A 16,293-nucleotide genomic window follows, 5' to 3' on the forward strand; every position below is an offset into this window, starting at 1 on the left:
TTTTATAAAGCATTGAATAAAGAGCAAAAAAGCTGAAGAGAGATATTTGACAACCTAATATTATTATTTTTGATTATCAAAGTGTCTGGGTTCTTTAAACGTCATTTCATTGTGTACATACATCCTTTCTGTGTCTACTTTGTGTTTTCTCCTACAAAATGTGCCAGATATGCCTCTAAACTGAGAGGAATACAAGAGTATAGCACGTAGTAAATCACAGACACATGCTCCACCTTGTGAGCAACCACATAAAGCATATATTTTTGCGCAAAAGTATAATTTTAGCGAAAGCAGGCAGACGGACAGACAGACAGTTAGACATGTAAAACCGAATACACCTGTCCACAGAATTGTCTGTTCGTGTGTAGATGTGTCAGTGCATGTGAAATTGGGTTGCATTGTGGTTGGACTTGGTTTTAATGCATCAAAGCACATAGAGAAGTAAAAACAACAATTTTGAACATTTTTGTAATATGCAGTTGAATATTTCTTCAAAGGAGTGGTAATAATGCTGAGAGAGGAAGTCTTACATGAGGAAATAAAAAATTGCAAAAATATTTAAAATATATTTTAGGAGCAAAAATAGAAAATTTTAGGAAAAAAATCTTCCACTTAGACTTCGAAAAATGCTTCGCTGAAATGCTGTCAACTGAAATTTAATAATTTAGTGTGCACAGAACTTATTGCCTACATATAAACCCACATACACGGGAATATAAACGTTTTATCGGATTAGTAAGTAATTTGATATGTCAGACATAACCTCAGAGTCACGCCAGTCGTTCGCATATATGTACGCCAAGTAATTGTAGTTTCCGCCAAACACCAGCTGCCGCCATACTCGTAAGTAACTTAAATCGGTTTTCGAAAATCACTTTTTGGCTCGTGTTTGTCAATAATAAATGACCATGTAAATTTCGCTCGTTAATTTTTGCCTGCCTTGCTGGGTAATTTTTTTTTTCTCGCCTGCTGCCATGTGAATTTGCCGTTATTTATGGGAGCACATAAACTGTGTGTGTAAAAACGCTGAATCAGCGCAAAAGCATAAAAAATGCGAAACTTCTTAAGCTGAAATTGATATCCAGGCGTTGAACACCATGCCACCGGCTCACAATTTATTTGTTCGCTAACATATTTACATTTATGTGTTTGTTGCTGTTGTTGTTGTTGCTCGGTGTATTTGCATTTAATGAATGATATCAAATTTTACACATATACAGTATATCGTTAAATTAATAGTGGCATGTGCGTTGATGCCTGAAAGCAGTGGACTAACGGATACTAAAGGATACAAAAAGGTTCCACGCACCAGCGAGCAATACATATATATGTACATATATCTTTTTAAGTAGTTTTTAGGTGCTTTGTTGTCAGAGTTTATTTGATAGCTTTTTAGTGGAACCCTGTGCGATTCTAATTTGTATGCAAAATTCGATAGAAAATATAAGAGAAAGATCAACTTGAAATTGCAATAAATTTTAGAGCTCGATATTTGCATATTTTTGACTCTTGGATTAGAAGTGTAATCGGAGAGAGTCCGATATTTTAAATTATATTTATTTTAAATTTACAAATTTCCATATTTTCCACTTAAGTGGTCAAATGAAGCACCGTCAAAATGTCCGACGCGACTTTTTTGGGGGCCTCAGGCTAGAGTGGTTATATTTTTGATGACCGCGGGATGCGATGATTTATGATACATAAGCATGGACGATATCAACATCAGATGGTCCTCAGAACATTGGCAACGGCGAATACCGCAGACGATGGAACGATGAGCTGTACGAGTTATACGACGATATTGACATAGTTCAGCGTATAAAAAGACAGCGACCACGCTGGCTAGGTCATGTTGTCCGAATGTACGAAAACACTCCAGCTCTGAAAGCGTTCGATGCAGTATCCGAGGAAGGGGAAGGCCTCCACTCCGTTGGAGGGACCAGGTGGAGAGCAACCTGGTTACTCCACGCTCCACGTCCATACAATTCTTGTGATCCCATCTATAACTAACGATATTTTCATTGACTCATTTTTACTAAGGTAACTCATTTTGGTGCAAACTGCATTGTTAAGAACCTTAAACTCTCATATAATCATATCTACAAGGAATAAGGACCCAGATTTGTAAATATTTTAGTATTCACGAATCTGAAATTATGTGTTTGTAATACCATAAAAAACAAGTTCTCGGATCCCTTGAACCTTTTCATCGACTGTTGTGTCTTGTATAGGCCCGGGCCTCAATCTAGCCAAGGTCTCTCAATATGTCAGCATTCTACAAAATTTTTTATAGAATGCTTCCTTCTACTGCCACAACATCAATGTATCGACCTTGATGCATTAATGTCTCTATTAACATCCCCAAAACCAGCGCAGCGTTGCCAGTCACGGTTACTTTACGACAATACGACACTACACGCCTGTGCATGAACTAGCATTATCTCTGACTTATTTAGTTGTAGTAACATGAAATAGTCGAATCGATTTAATAGAGTGGTTGGTGGGGTCATTAAACTCATATCATGATGTTTATTAATATTAGGGTGGTACGAAATTATAAAATATTTAATTTTTTTTTATTATTTTTTGTTTTATAAACTTTTTTATATTTTTTTAATAAACTATTATATATTTTTAAATCAAAATATTAGCTACGCAGTTCGAAAAAAATATTTTTTAAAAATAAATATTATTAATTACAGAATAGAGTTACGAAAGAATATAGTGGCCGAAAAGCTTTATATACCATTTAATTAAGAGGAAAATTTAGATTTTTTCCAAGTTTTGGATTTTTTTGTAACTACAGTTGAACTTCCATAACTCGAACTGCTCTAACTCGAAGTTCTACATAATTCGAACTATTGTATTGCCAATAGAACTCAAAATTCATACAAATTATCTTCTGTAACTCGGAAGTCTCTCTAACTCGAAGTGTTTTTGTGGATTATGGTGATTCGAGTTAGAGAAGTTCCATTGTATTTTATGTAATAAATAGTATATTAAAATTAAAGTATTTTTCGAACTAGAAGCCAAATAAAAATATTTCGATTTTGGATAATCGGAGAATATACTTTTTTCTTATGACTTCATCTCCTGAAAAAAATAGTTTAGTCCAATACGCAGCCGAGTAGTTATTATTAAATTACTCTATTTATTCAACTAAAATTATCTTAAGGTGCTCTCATTGAAAAAATATTATTGTTTTACATCAACACCCTTATAAATAATTTGTATAATATTTGTGGCACCACCCTAATGTATATTTTCTAATGTGAGCTATAATTATATTGATTATAAAATTAGATTAGGTTAGATTAATCCGCAAATGTTTATATGTTGCTGTATATAATTCATTTCAAGTAAATTGCTTGTTGATTTAATACAAAGTCTGATAATTATATATCAACTACAATATAATGGCACTATATGTATGTGGTAGCTTGTAAGGATATTGCTGTATAAAATATTAGTGATGAAAACTGATAGCTTAAAGGGTGTAAGCAAGCTATTATTCTAGCTAGCTGTACATATATATATTTAAAAATATTTGAGAATATTATAGAATATATATGTATAAATGTACATAGTATTATATCTAGAGAAAGGAAAAAATATTATCTCTTCTTCGTAGAAAGTAAACATTTTCCAAAGTTTTTTCGTGTGAAATTGAAATTCATATATCATTCTATATGAAAATTTAATAAAGAAAAAAATAGCGAAAAATATCGTGATACGACAAATCATTTAAGCATTCTCATATCCAGTTGCTGTCTACATAAAAAAAGTAAAATCATTACCACCCACCCTTCGAACACACACATATGTACCTCACACACATACAACCAAAACGATGAATGAGTCATCATAAATATTTCCTGCTCACACATATACATATGAAAGCCTGATTGAATGTTAATACAATTATCTGCGCAAATGGAAATGGTTTGTTACAACACCAACAATAATGGGAAAGAAAAGAAAATAGTAGGGAAAAAATTGGTACGAAAAATTGTCATAAATTGAAGGTTGGTTTACGGGGATGAGCTTGTGATTACAAATAATTATTGACTTTGACACACTTACACTGCAGGGTAAACAAAAACTAGGGATAAGTGAGTAAATAAATAGGTATGTTTGTGCATTAGGGTGATTACTAAAAGTTAAATGAAGATTTCTTCTTTTATTACAACATATTTCTATTGGAAAGCTAAACTCAAATCTGAAATTTGCGAAATATACAAAAACGTATATTATTTTCTACATTTAAGTACAACCCTAATGTACATAGAGAAAATTAGTTGTTAATAAAGAAATATAGGGAAAATATAATTCACTGCACTAATTGCTTTTCTCCAACCACTTTCGTATAGAAAGTCTGGAAATTAACATTAGTTATGGATAAATAGAGTCTAGGCTTTAGTAATTTTTAGTAAATCGTCTATTGAATGAAGGAGAACAAGGAGGAATCGAAAATATATTATATTTAATTTTTTTTATTTGCAATATACCAATATTAGTCCGATACCAGTTCAAATTGTTAAAAAAAATAAGTTCGAATGTTGCCACCTGTTCTGAAATTTTAGGTAAAAAAACTGAAATGATAAAGCAAATATTGACATCAAATTAAAGATGTTTAAGAATGCTAACAATTGAAAATATTATTTTATGAGAGTTGCCACATTTTTATTTTCTTTTAATTTATGCAAAACAATGGATAATGTCAACGAACTGTTGGGTATAAATCTTTTCGATTTTTCTATGTTTTACAATCAAGCATATTTTTTGAAGAGAGTTGCCACCTATTTACAATTTTAATGAATTTTAAAATAAACAAGATGAACGAATATAATACTATATGGATATCAAATTGAAAAGGTTTAAGAATCTTAATTTCCAAAAATGATTTTTTAGGAGTGTTGCCATACATTTGATGATTTAGGATAATTTCTGTGAATTGGAATTGGAATTGGCCTCAAGCTACAGAATATTAAAAAGTTAGTAGCTAAAATAATTTTCGAAGAGAGTTGCCACATATTTAAAAAAAATGAATGTAATTGAAATTGACAAGATGAACATGAATGAATCTTATACAGAATAGAAACCAAACTAAAGAGTTTTAATAAACCTAACAGTTGGAAATTTTATATAATCTTATCGAAAAAAAATTAATTAAAAAAATTAAATATTATCAAATATTACAATATTATTTATTAGCTGAACTTTCTTAAAAAGGTCTACAGTTGAAAGTAAATATTTTTGAAGAGGATTAACAATTCTTTTTATTTAAAAAGTGTATAGAATGACTGAAATATTACAAATGAAAAAAAATTGGATCAACTGAAAGTAAAACTACACAATTCCGTTTATTTTTAACAATTTTTTCTTAAATTAAGCAGAAAATAAGGTGTGTGACTTCGCTAAAACAAGACATCAATTTAGCTATAATCCTAAATGTAGGCAATTATTATTATATGGTATTATTATGGCGTTCTACATTTATGAGAATATTATATTTCTTTATATTTTAAATGAAAGCAAGAAAATGTAGAGAAATAAGCTTGCATCCTTTTAATAACAACACAAAATCCTAAGAAAGTTATCTACAAAACTTCGAAGGAAAAAAATATTACAAAAATATCCAAGAAAATCCAACAAACCGAGATAAATGTGGGAACAGTAACCGAATTTTCAAAATAATTGACATTTACATATGAATCCATTTTATTAGTGTAATAATTTCGCATGTAAAATATTTGTTATTGCATACCCAAAAGAGAGTTAGAACGCCTTCGAGCGTATAAAATAGCCAGCTGTATGCTGCTGAGCCAGCTTAAAGTATGGCAATGTATGAGAAAAAGGAATAAAACCAAATTTGCAATAAATTTCCATTTCTCTGACAACAACAGCGGACCAGCACAAAATAAAATTGTCTTTGAACCAAGTATGTATGTGTTTTTGTAGTTTTTGTAAAAATTAATGTGCTCTGGTATCTGCTTGGGGTCTTACTCGTATCTGGCGCTGGCGAAGACAATCGCAAACTAATGCTTATGGCATATATAATATAGTTAACATACACACAGGCGCATACATATACATATATATAAAGGTTTATAAATACCAGAAAAAATTATGTGTTAGTGACCGTTGCTGGTTCAAGAATCTATAAATAACTTGGCTAACCCACAAGCAGAAGACACTTGCTACATATACACACAAACATATGCTATTTAGCTGTAGTGGTGTCTGTTAACTCTCTGTGCGCCTGTAAGCAGACACCATTTTGCGACAATTCGACGCCTTTTCAGCCTTTATGTAAAGGAGGATTTCCCACTTGTGGTGAGTCAACTTCACTACATTTATATACATATAACTGTATATATTTACATAAATATATACACAATTAAAGCTGTACAAAATGTTAGTTTAAAGTTCAGATGTTCGGAAAAAAGGTCGCATGACCCTTAGTAAACCCTTGAGGGACAAACTTCGATATTCCAGCGAAAGCGAAGATTTAAATTATGAATGGCATGAAGAGGAATACAATTGGAGACACTTATTCATTCACCTAAAGTGTTGTTTGAGTAGATTAAACACTTTCGAAATTGGGTTGATATTTTCAAGAAATTAATTGGAGAAAGTGAGTCTGAAAATAAGAAATATTTTAAAATATTGAATCTAGTCGGGAGCATCTTCTCAAGAAACCAGTTAAGTCACTCAATTTTACGATTCAATTTCTCTTAGCTGTTACTGCATGGTCTCGAACTGGTCTATATTAGCTGCTAACCGCATTCGGTACCTTTCTGAAGGCAAGGGTGTGGTAAGAGTTTCTCTGGATGTCTCTAATTACAGGTTAGTTTTCATAATAATGGATTATACCCATATTTTTTCAGAAGAGGGAAGATCATTTAGAGAGAGCAGTCTAAACCTCATTGTGGTGCTTTTCAGACTATAGTCTAGGCATATACGGGTAGTGAGGTGGACTATAGCCTAAAGCAAAAGAATGGAACTCGTGTGAAAGAGAAAGAGACTATGCCATTCTGTATGAAAGGGAATGGTAAAAGTCTCTTGATAGAGTTCCTAGCTTCCTTAACCTTCTCGGTACCTTTCTGAATGCAAGGGAATTACAGTAAAACCTGTTAAGTTGGACACCCTTATAATTTGAACACTCGCTGCATAACATGGACAGTCGCGTAACTTGGACAAAAAGTGCAGATCACTTAGGAAGAGGAGGACCAAAGGAGTTTTATCTAGGCATATACTTGTATTGAGGCAGAAATGTCTTATAAGTTCTAACTATAATCTCAAGAGAGAGAGAGGAACAAAAAAAGAACTCGTGAGAGAGATATAGACTCTGTCTTTCTAGTTTAACTTAAACTAGTTTTAATGAGCAATCTCGGCTTCTTCACACTTTTAGAGCTTAGAACAGAAGACTTTCACCAAAAATAATTTTTTTAAAGCTTTTCATTTTAGTTTCCTGGATGGATTTTTAATATCTCTCTTTTCCGCTTTTCCCTTTTAAGAGAGGCAATAAGAGAGGTACAAATAAAGAATTATAATGTATATACATATATATATTTTAAGATTCTTTGTATATTATTTTTGTAATATTAAACAATAATAATATTTAAAATCACTCACCTTTAATTCACAAATCGGTTGTGTATGATGTGTTCGGCGTAAGCGTCGTTTTTTTTTTTTTTTTGTGGGGGGAAGGAAGATACAAAGCAGACGTTTTATTTATTATTTTTTATTAATTTAAATTATATTTTTTTGTTGTAAGTATTTCAATTAAACGAGTTTGTAGAAGTTTTAGAACGAGTGGTGGTAGTAGATATAGAAGGAATCAGGAGTTGTAAATCAGTAGTGTAAACGAACGAGCGAACGAACAACGTATGTATGTATGTATATGTTTTTTTTTTCTTTTTAAATTTATAAATTTTTCTCAATTAAACTTGTACAGGCAATTCAACTAACAGCACGTAAGAGTAATTATTAAGTTGATTTTTGTTTTTTTTTTTTACTGTTTTTGCATTGTCAAATAACCAACAAATAGTATATTTATAAGAAACGCAACTACATCAATCGTCAAACCAATCACGGGAAAGTACAATCAAACGACTGGAAAAGAACGGGAGAACAGTGTTAACGCTACTAATGAGAACCGTTTTTTTTATTTATGCATAAATATTCTAGTAACAAACATAGATAAAGAGTTTTGTGAGAGAGATATTTTTTAGGTTTTTTTTCTGACAGTATTGTTTATAGTTAGTATGAGAGAGAACGAACGAATCCAGTCGATATTTTAGTTATTTTACAAAGTTTTTTTGGAATCAATTATTTTTCGTAAATTAATTTTTTTAATTTTGGAAAATTATTTTTTGAGTCTTTTGTGCATATTCTATGGTAAATCTATTAATTCGAACGCTAAATTAATCAAAACACTAACTTAACTGTCAAAGCATGCAAAAGAGAGTTTCAATATGAGATAGTAAAGTATTTTGATAACAGGAGAGACTAGACGAGAAAGTATATTTCTTTAATGAGAGCACAAAGAGAGTAAATTTCTTGATTTTTATGAACTTTTTTGAATATTTTAATGAACAATAATGATGGGATTAAAAAATTTTATCGAAGAAATTAAAAAAAGGTTTTTGTTTAAAAAAGAAATGTTTTTGTTTTTGTTTTTTTTTTTAATACCATAGATTTCTATTTAAAATATAATTTGTATACATATATGCAATTGAGTAGTGTCTTATGAGTCAACGTCCCTTTTGCAGTTGATTCCACAAAATTTCGAAAATATATATTTTTTAGTTTAGGTTCGATTAAGAATATTGATCCAATTTATGAGACCATTTAGACAAGGAAGGTCAGTTAAATGTATCAGAAGATATATAAAATATACATATTCAAATATCACATTTTTTGAAATAGAAGAAGAGCTTTCTGTGTAAGACAATCCTTTCAATAATAGTGGGCTTGAATCTCACTCGGTATATAAGTATGGAAAGATATTCAGCAAGTAATGGCAAATCTTCGAGAAAAGGCTCTTATAAAATCAAAGGGACTCGTGGAAGGAGATCAAACTACAATCGCTTCCATTATCGAGTAATATTGAACACAAACCCCAAAGAGGAGATGAAAACGGACGAAAGATGTTGGAATTGAAGTCAAGGTGAACAAGTAGGAATTCCATATTAGAAAACCATTGGTTTAATGAACCATGAGATTTTACATTTCCGTAGAGTCGTATTTTAAAGAATTCCAGAACTTTTGAGTTATTGAAATGACGAATATCGAATATGATCATGAAAAACTTCGTACTATGTCGCTATTATCTCTTCCTTCGACTTTTGGTAAATAAGAATTTGCGAAACAAAAATTTTAGATGTATTTTTTGAGAACTCAATCAAGACCAATATTTGATTTGAATCCAACGTGGATTTTTATGATGCTTTTCGGGAGTTCGGAAGTTTTCAGAGATCTCAATCCAACTCGTCAAAACTTTCTTGGAACATATCTGTATGTATGTCCTTCCCATCTGGATCCATTTAAGAATTTTTAACTCCAAATGAGCTTCTTTTAATCAACAAGTACCTAACTTCAATACTTGGATGTTGTAGTAGAAAGAATTTTCATACACTACATCTTAGATAGGAAACTTAACTATTTTAAAGAAAACATTCATTTCAGTCTTAATTTTTTAGGGTTAAGAGTCAAAAGAAAAGACCCTAAAAATATGCTTATCGGAAGCAATTTCTTAAACTTGTTTAAGTCGACTTAAATATTTGGTAATATTTTGAATCCTGCTGGCCAATATATTCGAGACTCGAAGTTCTATGTTCTCTTAAACAATACTAAAGAGTCGGAAGTGGTAAATTGTGTTAGAAAAGGTTTAAAACATATTTTTGAGAACTATTTCTGAAATCAATAGCTTATAAAGGGGGCATAAATATAGGAAGACACTTAATTACAGAAGTAATTACATAACGGTAAAAATATAATATCCGATTATGAGTAATGGGGGAAGTAATTCCCAGTACTTAACAGTAATTTAACTCGAAGAACACGAAAAGGATATGCAAGTACATAAGTATTAACTCCTTTGTAACGTGTGAATTAAATAAATAAAAAGTAGTTAATAAAGAATGTGACAAAGAAAAGTGCGAGAGGAAGTGACTTTTTCTTTCTCTCTTTTTTTCCAATTTTCCAAATTACTTTTTTGTTGTAATTTTTACTACAGTTTTCATGTACGCCAAAGATGCGTGTGGTAGGTAAGTGAGTAGTGATTATTTTTTTACTTTTATTACTCTTGTTGTTGTAATACAAAGGTTAATTATATGCAGGATTCAAAGGACTATAGCAAAGGATATACAAAACAACGAACGAACGAACGACTAGGGTATATTATAGTAGAGTAGTAACGCTAACGAATACTAGCTAGTAGTTGTTGTAGTAATGGAAGTTGTTGTTGTAGTTGCTACATATATGTTTAATATGCAAGTATGAAGAGGTGGTGTATTTTTTTTTTTTGTTGTTGCGCTCACATTTTAATTGATTGATTTGACACATTTTGCGTGTTTGCAGTGCATTAACAGTTAGACAAGTTCAAAGCGTGGCATACGAAACGCATGTACGAGTATTTGTGTAGTTATATGCTAATAAATGGAGATTATGAGTACTAGTACATAGTATGTATGCGGTAGGTGCGTGCTTGGATTGTGCATTAACGGAAGCGGAAACAGTTGCGGCAACGTAAAAGCACCAAAAGCACGGAATGAACAAATGCGGGTTTTTCGAGTTTTTTTGGTGTTGTTTTTATTAACTTTTTTATTGTTTTTATATTTTGATTTTTTCTAGTTGGACTTGTCAGGGCGCTGCTTTAGCGAACATTCAAATTCACATACACACATACAGTGTGCGTATATACTATATATGTATGTATTTGCGCTTCAGCTGAGCACTCAGCTTACGTCGCTGCGCTAAACACACATCGACACGCACGCAAATATCACTTCCGGTTCGACGTGTAGTGCACTTGGCGGCGCGCCTGTGATTGATTGCTGAGTTCCGTTAGCGTTTTTATGCACTTTTGCTTGCTATTCGTTTACTTTATTGTTGTTATTATTTTTAATCAAAATCTATTTTTATTAAATATTACTGTTTTCATTATTTATTAACATTTTTTTATTAGTTAATCGATATTACTGCGCGCTTGTTGGTGTGTTTTTGCAGCAGCAACGACTTTTTTTGTTTCTTTTACGGCTTTTTTATTGTTGTATTGCCATTTTATTACGCTTGGCGGCGACTGGATGACGACATTCAGGGTAAAATGTGACACAAAAACAGCAAAGAATAGCAAAAAACTGTATAAAGAATACAAGCACACAGCGTTAAAGCAAAAAAGAAGACATTTTTAAACCGACGACGTCATCAGCACAGGCAAACAAAAAGCAAAAGCAACAATAATAAAAGGAAAATATGATTTTTTTTTGCCATAGTAGTGAGTGCTGGCAGCAAAATAGGAAGAAAATATGAAAAAAATTTCATAAAATTGATTCAAAAATTTGTATAATTCAAATACATTTAATTTTACACCGTAAACAATTTTCAGAATAAAAATTTTTTTTCAGAAATATATTGAATATAATAAATTATTATAAAAGTTATATAATTTATTTTTAAACCCTTTTAAGCCACCAAAAAAAAAAAAAAAACGCTTTCACGTAAGACCACCGAAAAATCACAAAAATTATGCAACAACAATAACAAAATGTCGAAAATAAATAGTCGAAGGACTAAAGTGCACAAATTGCCGAGCTATGAAGAACACAAAGTGTTATTGTTGTTGTTGCATGAACGAAAAATCACTGAAGGCGTTGAAAAAGCAAAAGAAATGAAAAAAATATTTTTTTTTATAAAAACAACAATAACAATTGAAAAGAAAACAGAAAAATACGAAAATAAAAATAAAATATTAAAAGAAAAAATTAAAAATATAAAAATATATAAATATTTGTTTTAATTTTTTTATATTCTTTTTTTGCATTTCTCATTTTTCTAATTTTTTTTAAATTATTTTTTTTTTTTTAATATTTTTATTAATTTATTTTTACTTTAATAATTCTTTAAATTCCTTTTCCTTTTTTTTTAATTTTACATTAATTTTTTTATAAAAAAAATAAAAAAAAATATAATAAAATGCAAAAACACACCAAAACGCGTCACAAGCAAACAACAGTCACACGCACACACACAAACACATAGAAAATCAGCGCGTACGCACACAAGTCAGCGCCAGCCAGCAACGAAAAGCACTAACAATGTGGCACGAAGGGAGTTTTTTCCTTTCGTCGTCGTCCTCGTCGTCGTCGTACTACAAAAACCACGAAGCAAACGCACACAACACAACACATCAAATAGCTTATGACTAAATCGTGTTTTTTTCCTCGCTGCTTCTTCTTTCACTTTATTTCATATTATTACATTGCGTTTTATGGTTCACTGCCTCGGCGGACTACAATTTGCGCTTAAAAGATTTTTCCTTTAATAACTTTAATTTTCATTAAAAAACGCGTTTTCTTTAATTATAAAATACCGTTAATAATTAATTGATATTGTTTTTGCTTTTGTTGTTTTTTTTTGTTGCGCTCACTTGTATTGAATTTTCTTGCTTCTTCTAGCTTCTATTATATGAACTAACTCCTTTGTCTAATTAGCTGTAGTGACTTTGGGAGAGATTTTTTGGTCGCGTGTTTTCCACCGCTTTTGGACACTTTGCTGCTCCGAGTTCACTGAAGGACTAAAAAATTCAATAGCAAATGCATTGCTGTCAGGATAACGGCGACGAGTGCAAGTCGAAATGTGCGTGACAAAGGGTGCTGAATAGGCGAGCGAGAGAGCGCGCTTGTGCTCTTGTGGAAAAACGTGCTGAACAAAAGAGAGTTAAAATTATGAGAGTGAGAAAGCGCATGGAACCTGTGTGTGAGCGGGCGTGCACGTGGTGGTGGGTGCGTAAAAGCTTCGAGGTGGGCATAGTGTTGCCAGAGTGTTGATTTTTGCAGATTTTTGTGATTTAACGCAATGAATGAAAGGAAAGAGAAAACTTGCGTTCTGATTGATCAAATAGTCAAACATTTGTTTGCAGTAAATGAAGACACCAAAAATCTATAGATATATCAAATTTCAGTCTGTTTCTTACGAAAATTTATCGTATATAATATTGTTCCTTAAAAAATCGCTTTATAATTAGAGGCTAATTTAGAAGATTTCGTAGAAAGAGACAGGTATAGCTTCACAGCAGGGTCCACAGGAACAAAACTATACCACTTCTGTCACCACATCTTTCAATGTCATATTGAGGGCTCGACTATTTGTTTTTGTTGTAAACACAATCTCTAAGAGAGAGGTGGTGAATAAACTGGAATTTATGAAAAAAGAAACCATAAAAAACAGAAGCTTCACGAAAGTATCTAACTTCAGGTTTCTGATTGTTCGGAAAAGAAGATGCTTTAAATACTACAAATTGACGTCTCTGGCTGTCGTCAACAGACTTTTTTCATATCAAAGACTGCTAGTTTCTTCTCTCATTTGGAGAAGAATCAGAGATAGTGAACTGTATAATCTCCTATGTTACTTGCCAGAAACAGAACTGAATTTCTATAAATGGCTTCATGATTTCAGTTCATTTCCAATTAGAACCTTCTAATAAAACCAACCAATATCTTTGAAGAAGATAAATACGAGATTTTAGTCTTTATAGACTATATTTTCGAAGTATGAAATGACCTATGAAACTTTTTAACTCTCGAATTGAAGTTGGTTTTCAAGCTGTCAGAAATTTTGGACTTAGATCACCAGGTTTTATACGGATTAAGAGCTATTAGTAAGTCCCCGACGAATCTTATGAGAATGATTTCAAATCTTGAGCATATATAGACTATTCATAGCTCGCAAAAACAACGCCAGAATACAGATGTCGCTTTGCTTTTCGATTACCACAAAAATTGGTTATAAGTTACTGAAACATACCGATTTTTTATCAGAACCCTCTTTTAATGGTATTCTTCAAAACTGTTTAACGAACATTTTATGACATTACAACAACAACAAGATATATACTTTCTGTCCTCCTCATAAAAAATTGGAAATAAATTATAATTCAAAACCAACTGGCAACACTGCACAAGAGAGCGCCTAAAAGCTCGCCTCATTAGGGAATTTCCATGAAAATTATGCCTTTGACATTTCGTAATATGGAAATGACATGTTGCGCTAACGGAACCAACAATTTTTTTTTCTAATTTCTAATGCTATGACTAACGCACGAAAATTAAATTGCAGAAAGTAGAAAAACCACGCACATCGAAAGCACAATCGTGGCACAAGAAATTTATATTTTTTTAAACAATTTCACAAAACGACAGTCGCGTACAAAATAATAGAAAACACTACACTTGCACGGCAATATGTCGACCATAACGGCGCTTCAATGTCAAGCGTGTCAAATGCAAATTATTTGCTCAACATTTCCACCAACAAAACACGGTGCGTATGACGTATGAGCGCACAAAGCAAAGCGAAGGAAGTAAAAAAGAAAGAAAAAATATATTTTTTTGTTGTTTAAATACACTTTTTTTTACTTTTACAAAAATCCTTTACACTTTTTGTTGTTGCACTGTCGTGTGACACGTCACTCACGCACTAACTGTCTGTTTGACTGACGGTCTCACTGAGTGTCCGTAGAGCGTTGCAAGTACAACTGTGTTATTTTGACATATTTCCGTTCAATATTCAATATCCAATGTCAACACAGGCACAACAACAAAAGCAACCACAATTTTTTTTTGCTTTCCATTTACACTTTGAGACGTGTGTGTGTCTGCTGAGGTTGATTCCCCCTCGTAGACTGCTTACAGTCGGAGGGTTGCTGGCTCAACAACGTACGTCAAACTCCCTCGCAAGCGCACACACACACACACACACACTTTACGCCTGCAATTTAAGGGCTGCACACAGTCGGTGCGATTGCAACACTGAAACACTGACTGTCTGTCTCTCTGCCTGTTTGCTCGTGGCAATTTTATTGCACATTTATTTGCATTTCATATTCGATTGTCACAACTTCTTTGTTCTTCAAAGTAAACTTGTCTTGCATTTCTTCCACTTTTGCTTCGTCTTCTTCTTCCGCTTGTTTTGCAATGCACCCCACCACGTAGACTCACCACTCGATCGGTCGGTCGGTCGGTTCGAGCGTCTGTCACACTGTAGCTCCCAAGTTAGCGTATGTGCACTGAATGAACGAACACTTGCTGGTTATCGAATTTTACATGTGACTACTATTATTATTTGCCACCCTCCAATTTGGCATGCGTATGTGTGTGTTTGTGTGTGTCGTTACAGCGTTTTGACAATTTTCCTCGTTGGTTTCAAATGTCAAAAATTTTGGAAGCGCTCTCTTCTCTTTCTCTCTTGAGTGCTGAATAAGTTTTGGAAAATCTGCAACGAAGGCAGCACATGAGCGACATCTGTACGCAGCTGGTGGTATTGATGGAAGAATAAAGGGTGTAGTTTAGTAATTAAAGAGACTTTAAAAGAAGTTGATTCGCTTTGTAAAGGAGTAGCTCAAATTTTGTGGATTACAGTGATAAGATAATATCGAAATATTAATCGATTATTAATCGGAAAATAATGTATTATTTTTTTAAATTATCGATTATTAATAGGAAATAAAACGGCTGTTAATCAAAAATTATTATATGTTAGTCGATACTTGATCGATTATTATTCAAGAATTGATCGATTAATATTCGAAAATTAATCGATGATTCGCAAAATGATCGATTCTTGATCGAAAATGAATTTATTCTAATCGACAACTGATCTTTTGCTTATGGAAAATTAATAGGTTCTTAATCGAAAGTTAACCGATTATATTCGGTTAGGTTAGGTCAAGGGTTAGATCTCCACGACAGCAGAGAATTTCACATAGACAGCTTCAACAGTCCTTTGTAATCTATTTTATTAGCTAAGATAATTTTCATGAGTTTAGAATATATTTTACAAGGACAGCTATTATTCTTAATGACCCAACCACAAATTTCACTAATGAACATTTTGCAATTAATCTTATTTGGGATCATTCAGTTCGTTACAGATCTCTATATATCTAGAGATCTATCTATATCTAGAGATCTAGAAGCTTAGGTCGAACAAGAAACCAGTTTTATTTTGGGAAAGTGAAAGTCTAAGGACCTACTTCAGGTTTTTTCAACTATTCACTCTTCTGTATAT

At 32.2% G+C, this 16,293-nt stretch overlaps 1 protein-coding gene across 1 annotated transcript in view; it reads right to left on the reverse strand.

The window, feature by feature from the left end:
• LOC105208879 (uncharacterized) overlaps positions 1-7,736 on the reverse strand; it is a 148,540-nt gene extending 140,804 nt beyond the window's left edge. The window contains exon 1 of the mRNA XM_054230682.1: positions 7,639-7,736. The gene's annotated coding sequence lies outside the window, so the exon portion shown is untranslated. The remainder of the gene's footprint in view (positions 1-7,638) is intronic.
• Between the last annotated feature and the right edge of the window lie 8,557 nt (positions 7,737-16,293).

This window comes from Zeugodacus cucurbitae, chromosome 5 (assembly GCF_028554725.1).
Source record: "Zeugodacus cucurbitae isolate PBARC_wt_2022May chromosome 5, idZeuCucr1.2, whole genome shotgun sequence".
NCBI classification, from domain to species: Eukaryota; Metazoa; Arthropoda; class Insecta; order Diptera; family Tephritidae; genus Zeugodacus; species Zeugodacus cucurbitae.